The sequence below is a fragment of the Mastigoproctus giganteus genome, chromosome 7 (genome assembly GCF_048544385.1).
Source record: "Mastigoproctus giganteus isolate SK-2022 chromosome 7, ASM4854438v1, whole genome shotgun sequence".
Lineage (NCBI taxonomy): Eukaryota > Metazoa > Arthropoda > Arachnida > Uropygi > Thelyphonidae > Mastigoproctus > Mastigoproctus giganteus.
Genome location: NC_143581.1, coordinates 210,334,808 through 210,351,457, shown reverse-complemented (window position 1 = coordinate 210,351,457; position 16,650 = coordinate 210,334,808). Strand labels below are relative to the sequence as shown.

Below are 16,650 nucleotides of genomic sequence, written 5' to 3'. Positions count from 1 at the left end.
GTATCAGGACAAAAAAAAAAAAAAAAAAAAAAACCTCTTTCTATCACAATAAAACGTGGTAATAAAATGATGAATAAAATATTTTTTGAACCATTCTCGTAATTACATTTATCAAACCAAAAGTCACACTGTGTTAAATGAAAATAACAGCATCACATGGCAAGCTGCTAGGATTATTTGATAATAATTTGGACAGTAATACTCACTACCGTACTTGCTTCGTCAAAACGGGATGGAAACCTTCACACTTCTTGCTTACCGATATAAATATATCTTTTTTGAGCTGTAAGAAAACCTAACAGTCAAACAACCATTTATTTTCAGTTCTGAAGCAGGCTTAATATAATCAAAAATTAGATAAAAATACGTTACCTTTGATTAAATTTCTTCAGCGATATCGTCAGAGTGATCACATGATCATATTTTACACCTTCTGTAAAACAAATAGATCATTATAGAGATTAGGCTATTGCACCACAAATGAAACTATAGTTACTGTACTTACCAAGGGATTTTATACAGGCGAACTGTTTTTTTTAGCGAAAACTTATAATAGAATATACTGCCTTCCTAAAAGTATAAGCTTTTTTCGGGAGGGTACAGTGTATACATATTTCAAATGCAAATTGGCAGTATCTCTCGTGCACAGTAGACCTGAAGAAAATCCATTTATTGAGTAGGAGATGGTTCGAAAGATGCTGCAGAAGACGATTTCGGTTTCATCGGTTCAGAGTTGATTCAAATAATTTGGTTTACAGAGATGGTCTACACCAGAGGCTAACTTTTTTTATAACTTGAGTAGCACTATGGAAAAAATTTATTATTTTTTTGTATTACAGAGTTTTTTTAATTATTTTTTTTTCACCTGTGTACCACTATCATACCATAGGTTGGGAACCATTGTATTTCTATAATTTTAATGATGTAAGTAATACTGTGCTGATAGAGAATTAATATTTTAGGAATACATATGTCACGCTGAGTATTGACCTAATACTTTGTTCGATCATTTTGCGTTGTTTTGAAGATTGATGATATTGCGTTAATAATTTGTTTTTAATATAGTTGGTGAACTATACCAAATAATCTTATTTAGCAAAATTTTAGTTTATACTTCGGAACAGAAAAGTTTGTGTTTTGAGTATTACAAATTGTGAATGTTTAATTCGATTGTGGGAGCATGCAGGTAGAAAATTCAGCACTTCATTTGTTCGAATCTGTACAACCAGTTTCCAGTGTAAATACCAAAAGTACAAACTCCTCTGTCCCAGAGTGTAAAGTTAAAATTCATTACAGCTGGAAGGAGGGCACCCTGTTAAGTTGCTGTGACCAAGTGTTCGGTGTCGAGCAGAGTCGGGAATGTAAGTCAGCAGAATAACCCGAAACATTTTTTTTCCAACGAAGGATCTGCAGCGAAAGGCGGCGATGAAGGAATTATTCTGCCCATTACGATAAATAATGCATTTTTATGGAGAAAGCGTTTTAGAGAGACTCTACAAATGTGTTTACCCTGTAGAGTGTGTTTAAAAACATGACCCTTAGCTCGATCACCGAGTTTTTTTCCTCTTGCTTCTCAGTCAAAATAACAAATTGATTTCCTTGTTCGTTTGCGTGTAAAATACCTGATGCCCTTGGGGCTGTTTTCTTTACTGATGGAATTCCTTCAGACCACTTTCTTTCGGTATGCGCTATTTAGTATTAAAGGCTCACTTAACATCATATTTACACCAGTTTGGCCTTTCAAAGGAGGGAGAAATTAACGTTTAGTTATTCTGTTTGTTTATTTATTTTACTTTCATTTACTTTCTTTTTGTTTAGCACTAAGCACGCCATAATGAACTGTTTATTCCAAATACGTATGCTGACGTGCAAAAATACTCAAAAGGATACTCCTTCATCTACTATTTTCTTCCGATTTATCTATTTTTGTATCTATTGCAAATTTGCATTTATTTTCATATTTCTTTTATATTGCATGATTATTTCATTTTTTTTTCCTAATATATGAGTAGTTTAGTAAACTATTCGTATGAGTAGTTTCTATAGGGAAAACACGGAGTCCACGTCGCAATAGTCTTCAGGATAGAATTAGGCAAAGATCCAGAAATGTAAGCAGAGTACAACAGTGAGGCAATACATTATGTGCTTGATAGTGTGTATTATCACTAGATTAATCCTGCAGTAAACTAAATTTTCAAAAACTCACACGTGGAATTCGTGTTTACCCTGCATAAATCAGTCAGATCCAGACAGTTTTTCTTTACTAATAAATAAAAAAGGGTTTTTGGGGGAGGGGAGGGGAGGAGAGGGATGATATAACGATGATGATATGATTGAATATCGAAACGCACACAGTATTTGTTCCTGTTTACTCAAGTTCTATGGGAGGCGATCGCCGCTTACTAGATTTGCCACTGGCATAAACTATATTACAAGTATTCCACGTAATGTCCTTTCCAAAATGCACTGAGCGGCCACTTAATTAGGTACATTTTAGGAGTATCTGCTCGCCATTTACCTAATAGCGGGCAGATGCCCCTTTAGGCTTCAGAACAGCCTTGATTCGTCGTGGCATGTCCTTGACGAAATGTCAAACAGCGTGGCACGAGGATACAGGTCAATGTTGACTCAACTGTGTCCCCCCATTTGCTGCAAACCGGATGATCGGTGATCTCTGCTCCGAAGAGTCTAAGGATTCGTTCCACCTCATTTTCACAGGTGCTCAATTGGACTGAGATCTGGTGACTGGGGAGGCCGCCGCAGTAGGCTGAATTCGCTCTCATGTTTCTGGAATAAATTCTGTACAATTCTGACTTTGTGACATAGCGTGTTATCCTGTTGGGTGAATCCTTTCGCAGATGACTACACTGGAACTATGAAGGGATACGCAGGTCGCAAACAATTTCCAGATAAAGGCCGCCGTATCCAAGTTGTTTTTTGCTGACAGGAGTGGAATCGGCTGCGATAGCCATCCGTGAAATGGTACGACGAAGTGTACATTCTGAAATGCCTCTTTGGTTACCACTGTTCTACCAGGTTGTTATTTGACTGACCGCTGTCTTTCTGTTGCCCTGCACAAGTCTTGTCAGCCTCTCCATTCTCCATTCGCTTCTCGCATCAACGAGCTGTTTCCAACCAAAGTATCGCGTGGCTGGATGTTATTCGAATATTGTACCAATCCTGATATACTCGAGACACAGTTTTACTTGAAAACCTGAGCAGAGTGCAGTTTCCGAGATACACATATTTGCGCATCTGACGCGGACTACCATGCCACGCTTAAAGTCGCTTAAATTTCGTTTTGCTCATTCTTACACTGAATTTCACATGCACAGTATCTGTAAGATGAACTAACGTTTAGAGGCCGCCTTACATAAGACACGAACACACATCCGCATGTATTTGTTCTCATGCTTTATTTTTCCAGGTACGAATCCATGATGTTGTTGCTGTACTGGAGGAACGCTCCATTTCCTGAAAAGGGTGGATGTACTCAACAAAGTGGCCACTCACTGTATATTATCCCATTTCACGTCGTTTGCATTTATTTAATTTGCGAGCTTTAAAAAAATATACATCTAAAATTAATGGGAAAGCATTAAAAATCCGTGGATCATATCGCAAAGATAAAGTTATTTGCAATTAATAGCATTTTTTCTCATAATTCGCCATTTCTTGTAGCATAAGAGAGGGAAATAAGAAGTTACCATCTTTCTTGGATTATGAGTTTGATTTTATTCTTGCTTTATATAATGGTTAAAATTTTACTTGATATACATATTGGTTAAAACTACCTCTACAGGGTGTCTCAAAAATATTGGTACAAACGTTTAGGGGAGGTAGGTAACATCTAAAGGAATGTAAATCGCATAGGAACCCATAACCGAACATCACCGCAAGTCGGACACGGCGCTGTTCATCGGTTCGCGAGAGGAAACATTTCTGGTTTACTCATTCAAGCAATAGTCGCCACACGAAGAGCATGCGTCGATATACGAACTGTGAGCTGGCAGATATGCACCTAGTGTATGGATTAAGAGAGGGCCCACACGGTGTGCGCCCCCATGCGGCACAACATCGCTTCGCAATAAATGTGTGGGCAGGTATGGTCGGTGACTGCTTAGTCGGCCCATACCTGTTACCATCCCGCATGAACTCCGCTAAATATCGGATCTTTCTTGAACAAGTTCTACCAGGGTTACTTGACGATGTTCCAGCAAATGTGAGACGCAACATTTGGTTTCAACATGACGGGGCGCCTGCCCATTATGGAAGGTGTGTTCGTGGCCATTTGAACAGGCGTTTTGGGCGTCGATGAATTGGCCGTGGTGGACCCGTTGCCTGGCCCCCACGCCCATCTGATTTATCGAGCCTTGATTTCTTTCTGTGGGGGGGAGCCCTCAAATCTATCGTGTATGAATCGCCTGTGGAGACGGAAATGGATCTCGTGGCGAGACTCGTCTGCGCTTTGCTACTGTCAAAGAAACTCCAGGTGTGTTCGACTGTGTCCGCCAATCCATGCTGCGTCGGTGTCACCCATGCATCGCGTCTCATGGTAGAACCTTTTGAGCATCTGTTGTAACATCATGAAATGCTTCCATCTCGTACTCCATTGTTAATATTATATCAAATAAATGTTTGCCACTATTTACTGTCTTGTGTCATTTCTGCTTCTTGTGCCTCTGCTACTACTTTCCCGTGACATTTCCGGTTATGGATTCCTATGCGATTCACATTCCTTTAGATGTTACCTACCTCCCCTAAACGTTTATACCAATATTTTTGAGACGCCCTGTATATTATCATTTTGAGGATTTCGCCAGAATTAAAAATAAATCTCAAATTTTATTTATGTTTTTTAATGTGTTCAAAACTCCAAGCTGTGCAGAACCTGATAGAATCTGATTACAAAGCGGGACATGATTTCTCTACCATCATCAGACCACTTTTTCACTTTGACTATCTCAGAAAACTGTTTTTCTTGGCAAGCTCCTTAACAGTGATTATGTGACCAGATATGGTCTGATCTCCTTTGCAGAGTTAACAATAGCCAGCTACAACCTAGAAATGTATGACAAATACAACCGAAGTGAAGTGCTTCCTTGCAGATTTGGGAAAAGTGAACCCTTTCCATGGCCACTATGCTCACTTGATGTCACTCTCGCCGTTCTGGTGGCACGTAAAGAGAGTGCGTGAGGTCCATCAATTTCGATCCCTAGATGACAAAAAATCGCCTGCGCTTTTAAGCAATTATTCCACAGATATGTAACCTTACTTCTGTGAGTTGTAATACCGCTTCGAACGCTTCCGCCTGCAAGCCAACATCATTTTCCGAAAACCACAAGGTAATAACTTAAGCAGTTTTACCATTATTTGTTTTTGAAATATGTGATGATTCCTCTCCGTAGTGCCTATATTATTACAAGATATACACTCAGAATATGGATCCATTTTTGTGTGTATGATGCAAGGAATAGGCTATACTGTGAAAACTTTGAGTTAGTATGTAGCGCTTGCAACCGCTATAGCGTCACGCATTTTCAGTATGAATACAGACCAATTCTTTCTTTATAAGATGACGAATCCATGTCCGAAAGTAGCTGTAATTATCAACACGTAGAGATTTATTTAGAACAAGCACGGATTATCGACGAGACAAAGAGGGTTTGGGATTAGTCATTACAATTCCATTCTTTTCAAGTTTTTTTTTTTTGTTCCTATACGCTCACTTAAAACATATAGGAACAAAAAAAAAAAAAAAAAAAAAGTCGTATTAGGCTTACCCGAGAGAACTTCATCCGAACCATGTGTATTATATTCGTAAGTTGCGTGTGTTCTCTGGTCGGTTTGCCAATTTGCTGGAAGAGCAACCTCAGTTAACAGGAGGGGAAAACCTCTCTATCCTCGCGTAAGACTGACTAACTCAGTCATACAGTGAAGAAAACCCAAAAATATTCCTCGCGTCATTGATGGGATTCGAACTTAGGTCTTTTCCATCCGGTGTGGGAAGGACGGTGATTATAACCACTGTGCTATTCACGTGGTCAACGTACAGGAACCAACTACTTACTGGTTGCAATCTTCAGGATGAAGAAATAACAATTTATATCGCCTTCTGGAGATGGTTCTCAAACCTTTAGGACTGCGGACCAGTGATATCCATAATTTCTGCTCATGTATAATTTGACACACACGCACACTAGTACAATCAGCAGCGCAGAAGGATTTTTTAAGAACCTGTATGTCCATTTTCTGTGAGTCAGCGGAACGTCGCAGCCTGTGCCGAATTTCGATTTTATTAGAAAGGCTTGTTTCACTACCGATGAATGGTCGACTGACCAACAGCTAGATACGTTCAGAATCTGTATTCTAGACGAACGAGAACACCAACTCTGTAGCAGAAGTTGGACACATCATACATTCTGTACACTGTAAACCGTGGGTACATCTCGCCGGTATAGCAGTGAATAGGTTGCTGATCTTTTACATTGTGCACAAGGCCCGAGTTTGATTTCCGTCTCCGGCCGAAGTTCAGAACATACTTCCTTTTAGGACGAGAGGGAAAACTTACTGAGTTAGTTGGTCTCGAATGAGTATCGCATAATTTTTTTTTCATCCCGGCAAAGAGGCAGCCGATTATAGAATATGCACAGTTTACACACACGATATACCGCGTTTCATAACCTTTAGTTGCCTCAGCGCAAATTACAAACAACCACACCAAACATTCTAAACTACTGTGGCAGGAAGCATTTAGTAAGTTGCTTCCTTGGGCTTCGTTATGAATGTTTTCGAAGCTTTTCGCAGAAGGGAAAAAAGAACAGCGGAGTGTGCTTTGAAGTTCTCTAAATTCATGTGTGAGCGAACCCTATTCAACCATGGATTTATGGGGTCTGGTCCACATTCGGAATTCCTTCGAAGGTTGTTTAGTGCTTCTGAAGGATCAGAAATAGCTGCGGCATCTTGAAGTTGGAATCTGCAGTCAGTCCCTCTGAAGGTTTCGGCGAATGAATAATAAGACAGAAGTCGAGAAGTAGTCTAAGCGAAATTCAAGGTGTAATCACCTTCTTGACATGCGATACAATTAGCACAGTACGTATACTTGTATGATAATTTGTTAAAATAATAAATAAAAATCATTATTTTTTTAAATTTATTATTTGTAACTGAACAAAATATTTTGATTAGATTCGATTAGATCACATTATATTCGAAATATACTGTACATACCAACATTACAATATATGCCGAATATAATGTATTGAATTAACTTACACAACACTTCATTCAAACTCTCAAGACAGGAATCACATTAAAATACTTCAAAATCGAACCGCTTTATTTCGTCTCTGGAGTGCAAACTGCGAATTTTGTCTCACCAGCATTTTCGAAAATGTCATAGCGATTCCGTATATAACGGGCAAAAAAATTCAAATTATTATTTCGATGGCATGGGAGCTTTTTTTTTTTTGTTCATATACTTGTTTGTGTGTATTTTCCCATAGAAACGTGTATTCACAGGCCGGTTTGCACTTTGTGCGGGCTGAAAAGTCCTCGGAATAACTCACATGGGAGAACCCCTACTCGGTGCGCCTGAGATCAGCTAACTACAGCCTCGATTGAAGAGGACTTCAGAAATTCTCCCAGTCATTGCCAGCAATTCCGATTCTTGTGTGGTGTTCAGTTTAAAAAGGTCTGAGCATGGAACTCAGACCTTTTCAAACGAGCGACAGATGGCGCTCTACTCATGCCTACTAAGCTGCCACGTGGAATGCCAAAATGTATCACGGACTGGTGGATTTTCGAAATTTTCTACCATGGACTGGTAAAATAATTGTAAATAATAATACTTTCGTGGACTCACAAAACTTCTAGTTGACCAGCAGTTCAAAAAAAAAAAAAAAACTGTTTTCGATGATTCTTTGAGGTGGAGGGACAATAAGTGGTAAAAAAGTGAGCGAAATCCCTACAACATAACTATTCGATCGCAGTTTAGTAATCAAGATATGCAAAAAATTCCAAGAAGAAAGATATATGTTATGAAAACCTGTTCCAGGGTGGCCTAGGACTTCCTCATAGAACGACCGATATATTGCCATAATCAAGCTGTTATAAAGATTATAGATCATCAACTTGGGTTAAACTTACCACGGTCACAGTCTTCGCGGATAGCACAGTTGTTATATTCACCTTTCTCCCACTCCACCCGCTGGAAAAGACCTGGGTTTGAATCCTGTCAATGACGTGAGGAACTTTAATGGACTTTTTTTCACACTCTGACCGAGTTAGTTGGTCTCAGGAGAGGACAGAAAGATTTTTCTCTTCCTGAAACTCTGGTTTTTCGTCCAGATAAACAGGTAAACTGACCAGAGAACACACGCAATTTACAGAGACATAATATATGAGTAGATAGATAAAGTACTTCTCGGGTGCGCTTAGTATGGCAGTTTTCGCCACTGTCACCGAAAAGACAGTGACGAAATATAGAAACCTCTTCTTGAATTCTGAAAGAATTCAGGAAGGGGTTTCTATAAGGCTACAGGTAGTCTACACCTCTTAAACTTAGCTAGTTAGATTCAGTCGGTATCCAGTTGCCTAGTCTAATGGACAAGAGGATCCAAACAGCGGGTCTGATCGCTTTCACATATTTTATCAACTAAGGTGAAGGGCAACAAGGTCGGCTAATTAGCTTTACTTTATTTTTGGAGTAAAGCAGCTATTCCCCATCCCTTAATTGGGATAACAAATGCTGGAGTCATGCGCTCTTCACTGATCAGTTGAGATAAACCTGTAAACTTATTCTTGAAGAATCATAACATGGAGAGATTGTGGAAATCATTACAACCTGTGAATCATCATAGAAAGGAACAGACGTCAAGAACAGTTTGATGGCGTTGAGTAAGAAAGCTATCAGTGGCTCCATAGATTCATGTTTGCAATGAATTCTCCGAACCTCTTTTATTTATTTATCATTATTATTTTTAGATAAAATAAATACATTTTCTGTTTATACTTCGGGACAGCCGTTTGAGTTAGAAGAGTTTGCAGGATAGAGACAACAATATTATAGTATTTCTGGTATCATGCGGATTTTTCTTTTCCGTTTATACTACGGACGGCCACATAGAATCAGAGGAGTTTACAAGATAGACCAAAGATCACCAGTTGGCGGATCGCCAACGATATGTTACGAACCGCAAGTGATCTGAATATAAGTTAATAATTTGTACATAGAATAATTATTTTAGTGTTTCATATTTTTACGCTCCTTTAATTTGAAATGACATTAAAGAAATCGAGCGTGAATGCTGAATACTTTACTGCAGTTACTGATGCCACAAAACTTCTGAAATATGCCTAATTTTATTTTATTATACGATTTAATAATTCATATATTTAATAATTAATTCATTTAATAATTAAATGAATGATTATTCCCTGTACCCAGTTCAGCTACACGTATATATTAGTTAGAGAACATCGTAGTATTTAAACAAGTACCGAATGGCGGAGGTGCATCCCCCCCGTATGTAGATTTGTGGAAGTCACACTAGTCTAACACAGTCTGCTGACAGATAAAGTTCACACTATAAGTCACTCCAACCTTTATTTTAGGTCCTAGTCACCGAAATCCCAGGAAAGTAAGTGGCAGAACCTGCCAGAGTATAATTAGTCTCTTGGTACACCTGGCCGGCGTCCCCGTCGCTAGGTATGGTAACGCCGGGTTCCACTGGGGGCCCGGCGGCCAACAGGCCGGATGAACAATGGGCACAACAAACTACATACCACATGACCCATACATTATTTTTAAACCTCTGGCATAGACAGGGTACTGTCACTCGATACATAGAACATACGCGGAGATGGGAGAAATCTCCGGAGCCGTCAGACCCTCACAACATACCTATAGTATAAGTCAACTATGCCCGGAAACAAGTGGAACAATTTGAAACCCTTCTGAAGCAGCTCGACATACCAGGTACCCCCATCAAGGTCCACACCAGGCATCCATCCTATTCCTCTTTCCGGATTAAGATCAAAGGTCCCAATATAGAAAGATATCTAAACACAGCTATCTGGCCCGCAGGTCTCTTGGTAATGCCATCGTTTGGTAATCATAATGAACAACCAGCGGTACAAGCGATCTCGAGACCAGAGATGGGCAGTGTGCCTCTCTCTGCGTAGTTAGGCAGCTAACCAGACTGTCTCTTCCAATTTACAATCATGCAAATCAATGCACAACACTCTAGATGCGTTGCTGATGAGATCAGGCTCATTGCAACCGAAAATTTATTTGATCTTATATGCATTCAGGAACCTTATGTCTCTAAGCACTTTTATGGGCAATCTTCCAAAGTTATGGGATATCCCATGACTTCAAGAATCATTCAGTCCTCTGAAACAGATCCGAAATCTGCCATCATCATATTCAACAACAAGCTGGATATCACTGTTATCTCTGGCTTGTGTAATCAAAATTCCACCTGTATTTTAGTCTCTACATCAACTTTCTCATTCTGCTTACTGTCACTATATTGTCCACCATCAGAAGATATCAATTTATCACAAAGATATCTAGAACAGGTGTTTGCTACTTTAAATCCCACATATTTAATAATTTCAACTGATTCTAACTCAAAATCTTTCTTATGGTTCAGCAGTGTCTTGGATAACAGAGGTAGGATTTTCGAGGAATTTTTATTCACCTACAATTTAAATATACACAACTTACCCAGCCAACCGCACACCTTCTGAAACGTCCACGGAGAATCAAACATTGATTTAACCATTTCAACGTCCGCTATTTCCTGGAGGATCTCTGATTGGACCATACATACTGACTATACAAACAGAGACCACCGAGCAATCACTTTTAAGGTATCTCTCCTTCCAAATACTACAGGTCCCCCCCTCCTTCTCCTCCTCCTCCAAAAGATCTTAGAAGATTTTCTATCAAACCATCAAATGGCCTTTATTTATGTCTTCAATTCACCAGGATTTTAACCTTGACACTCGCCGGTCTTTGAACCAGTTCAATGCCTAGAATATGCATTCTATATACAGGCTGCCTTACTTCTTGCTACAGAACGCTCCGCTAAGAAGAAAATTAGCAAGCATACTACAGTTCCATGGTGGACAGTTGAACTTTCTACTCTGCGCAAAAAAGTACACAAAGCACGCAGAGACTTTCAACGGAGAAGCCTGAACCAGAAGTCACCAGACTAAAAAATATCTATAAAGACCAGCGGAAAGAATACGTAAATGCAATTGCAAAACAAAAACTTGCCTCCAGGCAATACTTAGTTCACTCCACAGGAAATTCTGATTGGGGTCTATTATATAAAATTAGCAAACACAAGTTTCACTCTCATGAAGTGTACAACACTGTAGTGAACAACGATACAGAAACCACTAACTGGAATAGCTCAGTTAACGCCATCCTGGATCGCCTGCTTACCCTGGACGATCTCTCCACAGAAACTCCAGAACAAATATCTATTAGGAATAGCAACTCAACCTACCACTTCTCATATGAAACGGAACTCTTCACTCTTCCCGAGCTAAAGCTGACCCTAAGCAAAATAAATATCCATAAATGTCCAGGTTTTGATCTTGTGGAAAAGGCTGTACTTATCAAATTTGCCGAAATCTTTCCAGAAATACTTCTATGTACAACAAATGTCTTACTGAGGGGATACTTCCTAATCTCTGGAAGGTAGCTTTGATCAAAATTATTCACAAGCCTGACAAAAATAAATCTGATCCCAAAGCATACAGACCCATCTCTCTTTTGACAAACCTTGACAAACTATTTGAAAGATTGTTAGCACCCAGAGTAGCAGATTTAATTGAAGATCAAAACTTAATGTCTCCATCCCAATTTGGCTTCAAGAAGGGAAAATCCTGTGAAGACGCCTTGGTCTCTTTAGTTAACCACATATCAGCTTCGAGGGCTAAATATGAATTGGCCATATTCGTTGACATCGAGGGAGCTTTCGATTCCCTCTGGTGGGAGAGCGATCTCAATTGTCTTACCAAAGCCAAGTGCTCCCAAGTTATTAGAAGCTACTTCCAAAATAGACTCATCCAAGTAATCTCGAAACAGCAATCTCTCTCAAGGACCATCTCAAGAGGATGCCCCCAGGGATCAGTTCTGGGACCCATCTTCTGGAACATAGTTTTGGACAGCTGGCTCATGCAAAAACCTGACAATATCTCTACCTTCGCCTACGACAATGATTTGGTTCTTCTAATTCCAGGTTGATCGCGTCTTCAACTAGAACAATCAGCCAATATAACTCTTTCTGAGCTAATCAAGTGGTCAAGTATAAATAAACTGCGGATATCTGCCACAAAAACCAAACTGATGGTTTTTAAGGGCAAGTTAGATTACAGAAGACCTCCTAATATAAAGATAGACGGTAAGCAAATCCCTTTTGTACCTGAATTAAAACATCCTGGCGTAATTTTAGATGACAGGTTAACCTTCTCCTCTCATATTAATCACCTCCCCTCGAAGATTAAGAAGTTCACTGCAGCAGTTATCCGCATTTCCAAATCGGACTGAGGACTAAATAAGAAGACTCTCTTACTATATTATACAGCAGTATTCGTACCAATAACAACATATGCTTCGGAAGTCTGGTTTCATAGAGCCGTCAATGTTAAACTCCGTTCCAAGCTCATCTCTATTCAACGGATTATGCTGCTTGCCATGCTCCGGGCCTGCAGGTCCTTGCTGGAGTCTTACCACTGGACCTGCATGTCATCTTCAAAGGACTATGCTATCGTCTAAAGCACAGAGTTCCTGGCGAGATTCTCGGCATCTCATGCAACCTAACTGCTAACATCAAAGACGAGAAACGGAGAATCTGGAATGAACTTATCAGTGTGCGGCAATCACGATGGGATTTCAGTGCTACTGGTCAAGTCACCCGCTCTTTTGTTCCTGCAGCTACCTTCCATCTCAACAAGAACGTCCGCCAATGGTTTTCTCCCAGCTTAACAACATCATATACACTTACTGGGCACGGCTCCATCAACTCCAAAACTATTTCAATTTGGCTTGTTTGACACCAATCTATTCTTGTGTGGCGCTGAGGAAACCTGGACGCACATTCTGTATCGCTGCAGCCTGTACCACGACGACAGATCTACACTACAAGCTGCTGTCAGCAACTTCTGTGAAGGAAATGAAGCGAGACTGACTGAAAATTCTCAATCGTTCTCAGCTCTACAACAATTCTCCTCTGCTGTTTTCACCAAAAGAAAGCAACTCTTCTCAAGTCTTTCAACGTATCAATAACAAGGAACCAATCCAACACCTGCAAGGTCTATCGATATCTCTTAAAACTGATATCATCTGCCATCTACTTCTTTTTTTTTTAGCTGGTACCCCAGTTTGGGCAGCTGTGGATACAGGATTAGCTAGCACCCACTGATATAGCACTACCTCCAGTGGGTGCAGTTTTCGTTCTTCCTAGGACAGAAAAAGACTGCTGTCTTGTGGTTCTTTGTGCCACAATTTATACTTCTGATTAGTTGCGTGATGTGATTTGCTGTGTGAACATGTTTCATGTTCATTACACTTATGACATTGTAATTAACACGATTCTATGTATATCATTGTATATAATATGTATGCATGTACATAGCGGATTTGCCAGCTTCTGGCTAGGGGCCGCTTGTTGTTTTGTTAATAAAGAAAAAACAAAGAAGATGAAGTTCACTGTAGTACGCCACGCCTATATCTAATACCTCTCAATTAAGTATTGTGTATAACAAAAGTTATTTGATTTTTTTCTGATTAATAAATACATTTGCGATATAATTATAGATGTTATCACCAAGTGTTCTCTAATAATTAATAAAATGAATGTTATTATAATATTTATTTGGCGTTTTATTGATTTCAAGATAATAAGGAATCCGGACGGCGATGAGTTACACTTCTTCTAATACGGACCGCGAGAGAAACTAATTTGTGACCCTCGGGATAGAGAACACAAGAAGATTACCGTATTTTGCGATATCACTTGGATTTTAGCACAAGGTGTAAGTTACTCTATAACTTTTACCCAACCACTCGGCTACGGCTTGCCTCCCAGTAACTAACTAAAACGTTTGTTTTATTTCCCTCACTTCCTGTGTTCGAACTTGGATGTTTCGCATCCACTGCGTCCCTCTTTCACGGCCCTGCTCATCTGTATCTTAGGATCATTCTTATATGACGGAGTAGGAATTAGTCTTCGTCATTATCTGACATTCTTGCTGTCAGTGAGAAAACTTGAGACATGTTTGCCGTAAAACGAAATCACACCTCGATATTAATGTCATTCTCATTTTTTGTTTCGTGTTTTGCTTCTCATACTCTTGATGCTAGGCCAATGAATGATCGACGGCTTTTAGTAGAAAAATCTAGAAAGCTTCTTGTGTAGAAAATGGTTGCTTATACTGAGGAAGAGAGAAATACGTACTGCATGCTTCTATAAAAATCCAGGAGGTACATTGGTTATTCCATGAAAAACACCTTCAGAAGCCTATACCAAGCCAGCGATTCATTGGATTGGTTAAGTATCATACCATGAGGAGGTATAGACTGAAACTTTATTGCAACGTTTCAGAGAGTACCACCCTCTTTTCCCCTCCCAAAAAAGAAAGAAAAATCTTTGTGAAGAGAATGTTATGCAGGCATTAGATATCGCACAGCGTTGCAAGAGGCATTGGTTCCTTATTTAGATGACATACCAGTAGTAATATTTCAAGCTGGGATGGTTAAGTTCAGACGGAGGTATTTTCCGGAGAATTATTGAATTATTCTCAGTATTCTCACTAATTTATCATTGCACAGATAGACAAGCCTTTAAAACATACATAATTCACAGACAGAAACACGGTGACGTCTTATGGCCTGAATTGCCAACAATTATTGTTGGCAATTCAGGAACAACAACAATTTTGGATCTATTGTGAGGAACTTGTTAGATGGAAAAGCAGCTTTGAGGTGACAGAACATTGATCTGTTAGAATACCCTTCTCCCCAACCTTAAAGTAGTAAAGATCTGATACCATGGGCTTTTTGGAGTGGGAATGGGTAGGAGACCGAAATCTATGATTTTTCATTTAAGCATTGGAGCACTTGAAAATTTGATAACAATATACTGTAAAAGGTTAAGACTGGCAGACAGAGTCGACTTCTGTGACAGGAAGTTCGGGTAATGTGGACCCTGCTAATATGTCCTCTGCATAAAGTTGCCCTCTATTGGCAAACTTGTATTATATTCCACGCATCACCTTGGGTGCGAAGATCAGTTTACTTAGTTGTGGCAGAGAAAAAGATGCATTTTGTGTTTGTTCTAAAATGCCGTATTCGAAACTCCTATGATAGCTCTTTTCACTATGAAAACTGTTTAAGAAACCGTTTCAGTAGAATACAGTAAATACTGAATTTAAAAACATGACAGAAGTTGGTTTTGTAATTGTAGAAGCTGTGCAAGGAAGCAAACTTAACCGAGAACGTCAGCCATTGTGAGCCCATCTTGTTTCGGGTAAAGCGAACGAGATCTATTTAGACGCTCTCGTGTTTCTTTTCTACAATTCTCAATTCGCTGCTTCTGATCATCGATCACTATTGTAACTAATTTGCTTAAGGAAACATTTTAGGTTACTACTTTTCTTTCAGGCTGATTTCTAAAAGGAAAAGAACCTTATATTTATTGTTTATCCATCAGTCTGTTCACATATCCCCATTTACTACAAATAAATAAACGTTTTCAACTTCGGATTATCCGAACAAGTTACTCTTGCATCCGTAGTGTATCGTGTCTGTAAATTGCGCGTGTGTTCTCTGATTGATTTGTCTGTTTGCTGGGCAAAAAAAAAAAAGACCCAAAAAAAAAAAAAAAAAAAAAGAAAAAGGCGAGTTTCCTGAAGATAAAAAAACATACTACTCCAGTAGAGACTGACTAACTCGACCACTGTATGGGAGAAAGACACATAAAAGTTTCTCTCGTCAATTCGAATGTAGGTCTTTTCCACACGGTGTCTGGAAGGACGTTGATTATAAACCGTTTCGACGAATATAACCAGGACATTTAAATCAGTAAATTAAAATATATTTTAATACAAACTACAATATACATAGTAATGAAATAAAAAGTCAATGAAAAATAGTTAAAAACAAATAAAATGAAATCACTGACAACGCTAAAAACTTATAGATAAAATGCATTAAAAGCGATAATCACAGAGGAACTATGATCTTATCGCTTTTAAGCTTGCAGGTTCTTTGTAATATCATTTTTAACTACCGTTTCTCTGCGATAAGAATCACAGAAGAACTGTGATCTAATCGCTTTTAATGCATGTTATTTTATAAGTTCTTATCTTTATCAGTGATTTAATTTTATTTGTTTTTAGCTACTTTTCACTGAGTTTTTATTGCATTACTGCATTTATTTCATTACATTGAAATATATTTTATTTACTGATTTTCATGCCCCAGTTTTATTTTCTGAGAGTCAGTTAATGACAAGAATATTTATACCACTTCAAGTTGTGCTCATTTTTACGTATATCAGTTCTCTGAAAGATAGAACGAACAAAAGAAAGATATCTTTTTTTTTTTTAATTTACAGGCTTATAATGATT

General features: G+C 38.9%; 1 protein-coding gene across 1 annotated transcript in view; it reads right to left on the bottom strand.

Annotated features, from left to right (window-relative positions):
• Positions 1-409: 409 nt before the first annotated feature.
• LOC150083646 (POU domain, class 3, transcription factor 4-like) overlaps positions 410-16,650 on the bottom strand; it is a 66,145-nt gene continuing 49,904 nt past the window's right edge. The window contains exon 2 of the transcript XR_016547212.1: positions 410-433. The gene's annotated coding sequence lies outside the window, so the exon portion shown is untranslated. The remainder of the gene's footprint in view (positions 434-16,650) is intronic.